We start from the raw sequence: 5292 nt of genomic DNA on the forward strand, positions 1-5292 counted from the left end.
GCACACTCACTGGACCTGGGCTAGGCAGTTTTAACTATCTTAAGCATCTAGGATTTCTACAGCAAAGGGCTTCTATATTTCACATTTGTAATTTAAAATTGCATTAATGAATTACAATTAAAATTTAATGTACGTTCCAACAAAGTAAAATAATTTATATTCTTGCCAATAGTATCTGATGAGATTGAGCGTGTTTAGAGTGGTGATACACACACACACACACACATAAATAAATAAAATTTAAAAAAAATAATAATTAAGTGCCAATTATACTAGTAACTGTAATTTTATGTGATTCAGTGAACTATCTAATCATATAGCTTAGAAAAATAAGACTCAAATACTAGAAGAAAAGCTGGGTATGACAGCACATGCTTGGGATGCTCAGAACTGTAGACAGATTCAACAATAGGTGCACCTCCTGATTTCTACTGAGGGCCCTTACATAGACCACACAGTGGTAGCCCAACTGCTGCCCTGCTAGAACCCCTTCTGAGAAAGAAGCATCTAAAAATTTCAGTGTCCCTGTACCTATCACAGCAGTTATAGTAACCACTGTTGGAGGTGGTTACTATCTTACTGATATCAGCAAGACATTATCTTAAACAAAAGACAGATGCTATATCCATACTCATTGTGGAAATCTTCAAAGCACTTCTCTCAAAGATGCTCACAGGCAGATCAGGAAAAGTAAGGATAAAGGGGATTTGAATAACACAATTAGCAAGCTTAACCTACTATGTATAAATGACATAATTAATACAAATTCCTTTAGGGAATATTTATTATCTACCAGCAAGCACATAGACATTTTAGATTAATTGATAAATTAAGTTGTCTGTGGGTTCAGTGCCCACCACACAGCAGTACCACAACTACCACCACTAACAACAGCAACAAAACCAACAATAGAAAAAGACAAAGGTGAAAAGAAAAAAATTGTGTGGGAAGATCCTAGGCCCTGATGGGGCACCAGCTCTTCTGCTTCTGGGTCACGGTACTCAGGCTTCTCAGATGTGGCTTGAGGAGCAGGGCATCTTGATCCTGGAGCATTGGAGGATTTAGGCCTGGACATAGGTGGGAGGGTTAGAGGCAGCCTGCAGGAGCGAGGTCTGGGTGGGTAGGACATAACCCCACTCTGTAGGCTCACCTCGCCCCCTAGGAGGCTGATCTCATTGTGGTTTTTGCGTGTCACTTAAAACACTTGGCCAGAGCTGGATCTGTAGTCTTTGCCTTCCTAGGAGAAGATATGCAGACTAAAGTTGCACCTCGCGTTCTAAAAATGCAGATCTGGAAGAAATCATGTTGAGCAGCCATCTTGGGAAGCTTTGAAGATAGGATGGAGATCACACCTGTGTATTGAGGATTTCTGCCTCAGTCAGAAAACTAACGAAACCTTTCTAGCTTCCAGCACAGAAAGGTGAGAACTTGTGGCAACAAATGTGTTTTCCACAAGAAATAAGTGAATGAGTGGTATGGGGAAGAGGTTGGAGCTCTCTTTCCTCATTAACCTAGAGAAGTTTTTTGTATATTTCATGTCTTCAAGTCCCACAAAACCAACTTCCTTCTGGAAGTTTTCTCTCTCTTGGCTCCTGTCCTGAAGGAGATGGAAGACTGAAGTCAACAGTACAGTAGTGTGGCGGGGAACCCGGTCTAGTTAATTAGAAGGAATAAAGAAACACCCTCAGTAGTGAGGGGACTCCAAAGGGAAGGTGGCAAGGAAGCACCTGAATCTAGCAGTTTATGTGCAACTTCTGGTGCTTGAAAAGGGCAGATGAATGTGTGAAAATGCAGGTTTGCAGGTACTACTGCTTGCTAGGCTTCTTGTAGTTGGAAGGTTTTATTAGTCCTTTGTCCCTTGTGCTGCAATTTCCCAAGGCTTATTTCATTTTATTCCAGTTCTGACCTGCATTTTATTCAGAGCCTTACCCTTTGTTCCTGTATCTCCTTCCTCTACCCCCTTCCTCCAACATTGGTTACTATAACTGATGTCATGAGTACAGGGACACTGGAGGTTCTAGATGCTCCTTTGTTGAGAGCGGATTCTAGCAGGGCAGCAGTTGGGCCACCACTGTTTACAGGGCTCTGAGTAGAAATCAGGAGGTACACCTTTTGTTGAATCTGCCTACACCATCACCTGTAACTTTAAAACTGTTAAGTGAGAGGAATCAAATTTGACCAGGAGACTGAATATGCTTGGTCTGAGTAATAGGGTTATGAGTAGCATTAGCAATTGACCCTGCTAAAGGAAGTAACCAGGATGCCCGGTTTCAGATCCCTGACCAAGATCCTTATGACTCAGATCATTTTCTTACAGGCAAATCAGTTGGTTTTCATGTTGCATCTCTCACTATATTACTCTGGTTGGCATATAAGAATCATTCCTCTTAGGAACATAGCCTGTCCTATTTTGGCAGTCAGGAGATTATCTAAATGTTTTGTTCTGTTTTAAAATCCTTTTTTCTTTATTGAATGTGAATTATTTATCATGGAGAACAACATAAATTATTTATGACCACACAGGTTTTTCTAGTATAGCCAGAAAGAGATTGAAAGCTGAGTGCTTTTGAAAGACAGGTTCAGTTAAGCAATTAAAAAAATTTTGCTGAGCATTTATAAGTCTGTTTGGCTTTTTGGCCTTAGTGAACCATAATAGTAGTAAACTGTAAGTGTAGCTATGGACTGTAAGCAGGGGCAAGTGTAGTAATTGGAACCCCTTTTGTATACCTAGCCAAAATTATTATTAATTTTTACCTTTTTTTTTTTTTTTGTATTTTTGGGGAAGTATCTACAGGGTATTCAGGGTCTCACTATTGTATCAGACTCAGTGATCTGCATGTTTACAGCCTCCCAAGAGCTGGGATTACAGGCGTACACCACCATGCCCAGTCTCAATCACTGTCTCAGTATTCAGGGGTGGAGGTGGCACAAACCTGGCCCCTGTGCCTGCTTGCAGGCGCCTTAACCCACTGAGCTATTTGGCTCACCCTTGTTGATTATACTTTTGTGTAAGATGTTTAAGATCAAGTTAAAATGAGATGTGTTAATTCAAAGTAATGTCTTGTTATATACATCAAGGTCAATTAAGTCTCTCAGGGATTACTTTTCAGGCTATGTACAGAGCCTCATAATGGTCAGTGTCATCTTTCAGGACAGTTTCTTTGTATGGCTTCCCTTGGAAATATGTGAGATGTTTCATAGTTTGGTGACCCTCCTTTTATTCCAATGGACAGTGGTTGATGCCAGTCCTCTGGGCGCTAACAGTCTCCCTGCTCAGGAGGCTGGATAAGTCACCAGAGCTGTAGAATCTCATAGTGAGGTCACCTCATGTCCTGAGTTAATGTAGAAGTTGGATTGCCAGTGATTTTCTCTTAGCCCACTTATCTTTTTATTGTTATTTATTTATTTATTTATTTATTTATTTTTTGCGGAACCAGGGATTGAACTCAGGCCCTTGCACTTACTAGGAAGGCTTATTCCACTGAGCCATCTCCCCAGCCCCCCACTTACCTTTTTTTAAAAAATATTTATTTATTTATTTTGTTTTAAAAAGGAAAACCTAACACAAAAATGAAAACAAATAACTCAAACAGAGGCAGGAGCAAAGCAATACAAATGACACAGAATTTCAAAACAAGAATAGAAAATTAACTGGTTATATTACATTATGTTATCATCAAATCTGTTGCTCAGTTTATATAGGTATGCAAGATTGGTCAAATAATTAAACATTAACTCTTCATTTCAATAAACCTTAATTTTTTTCTTGTTTTTACTTCTTATTTTGATATGACATTTAAAGCGATACACATTTAGAAGAACAAGATGAGAAGCATTCAACTGTGGTTTTTGCAAATCACATTGCACATTGTGATCTTTGATGAAGTAGCTCAGATTACAGATAGTCAAAGTGAAAATTTCAAACATTAACTGCTACTTTCAAAAAACTGATGGAAATTAGTACTACAATCATCTCAGCTGTCTTGTATATATACTTGCATTTTCCCCTCCCTTTTTTTCCTGTTTTCTCCTTTCCTTCATCTTCATTGTTTATTCCTTAAGTTCAGTTTGTCTCCATTTTGCTATATCTATTATATCTTTTAGATTTTATTTCTTCTTTCAGGTTCTTACACCAGGCAGACAATATGATGTTTACATATATGGGTCTGGTTTATTTCACTTATTAGTATAGCCACTAGTTGGAACCATTTACCTTTGAAGGCCTCAAGTTTTTCTTTATAGCTGAATAATACTCCATTGTATAAAAATACCACATCTTTTTCATCCAATCCTCAGGTGATTGGCATGTTGGTTATTTCCAAAATTTGGCTGTAACATACTGTGCTCCTATAAATATGGGTACACATAAATCACTGTGGCATGATGTTTTCAGTTCTTTTGGAAAAGTACTCAGAAGAGGAATAGCTGGGTTGAATGGGACTTTCAATTCTAATTTTCTGAGGAGTCCCCACACCGATTCCCCCAGTGGTTGTGCCAGTCTACATTCACATCAATAGTGGAGAAGGGCTCCTTTTCTCCCACAGCCTCTCTGGCATTTGTTATTAGTTGATTTCTTTATTACATTCTTTCTGGGGTGAGATAGTATCTCAATATTGTTTTAATTTACACTTCTCAAATGACCAGTGCTGTGTAACATTTTTTTCATGTATGTATTTGCCATTTGTATTTCTTCCTCTGAGAAGTGTGTATTTATCTCAGATGCCCAATTTTTGATTGGACCTTTGAATTTTAGGGGCCTGATTTTTTTTTTAGTTATTTATGTATTCTAGTTATTTATGTATTCTTTTGTCTGAATGATTATTGGTTAAGATTTTTTTTCTCAATTTTTAGGTTGTCTTTTCACTCTGTTGGTAATTTCCTTTTTTTGTTGTTGTTGGTGATTTCTTTGATGTACAGAAATTTCTGAATAAGATCTCAGTTGTTGATATTTTGAGGTATTTCCTGTGCAGTTTGGTCTTTGTTCATGAACTCTGTCTCTCCCTAGGTCCTCACCTACATTCTCTTCAAGTAGATTTAGTGTTTTTGTTTTAGTATTTAGATCTTTGATCCATTTTGACTTTAGTTTAGTGTATGGTAATAGACCTGGATCTTGTTTTAGTTTTCAGCATGTGGAGAGCCAGCTTTACCACACCATTTTGTTAAAGTGGCTATGTTTCTTCCAGTGTACATGTTTGGCCCCTTTATTAAAGATAAGGTGATTGAGAGTGTTTGTAGTTGTATCTGCATCTTCTAATCTGCTCCTTGATACGCAAGACTTTTTTTTTTTTTTTT

At 38.0% G+C, this 5292-nt stretch overlaps 1 protein-coding gene across 10 annotated transcripts in view; it reads left to right on the forward strand.

The window, feature by feature from the left end:
- Positions 1-5292, forward strand: part of Naaa (N-acylethanolamine acid amidase) — a 65522-nt gene that overhangs the window by 43843 nt on the left and 16387 nt on the right. For 7 of the 10 annotated variants that reach the window (XR_002819393.1, XR_002819383.1, XR_002819389.1 and 4 more), the window contains one exon: positions 1242-1420. The exons of 2 other annotated variants lie outside the window; for them this stretch is intronic. The gene's annotated coding sequence lies outside the window, so the exon portion shown is untranslated. Of the gene's footprint in view, positions 1-1241; positions 1421-3151; positions 3414-5292 lie in introns of those variants that run through there. One more of the 10 variants, XR_002819384.1, reaches the window with a different exon arrangement.

The sequence above is a fragment of the Octodon degus genome, unplaced genomic scaffold (assembly GCF_000260255.1).
Source record: "Octodon degus isolate 3935 unplaced genomic scaffold, OctDeg1.0 scaffold00305, whole genome shotgun sequence".
Classification (NCBI taxonomy): Eukaryota; Metazoa; Chordata; class Mammalia; order Rodentia; family Octodontidae; genus Octodon; species Octodon degus.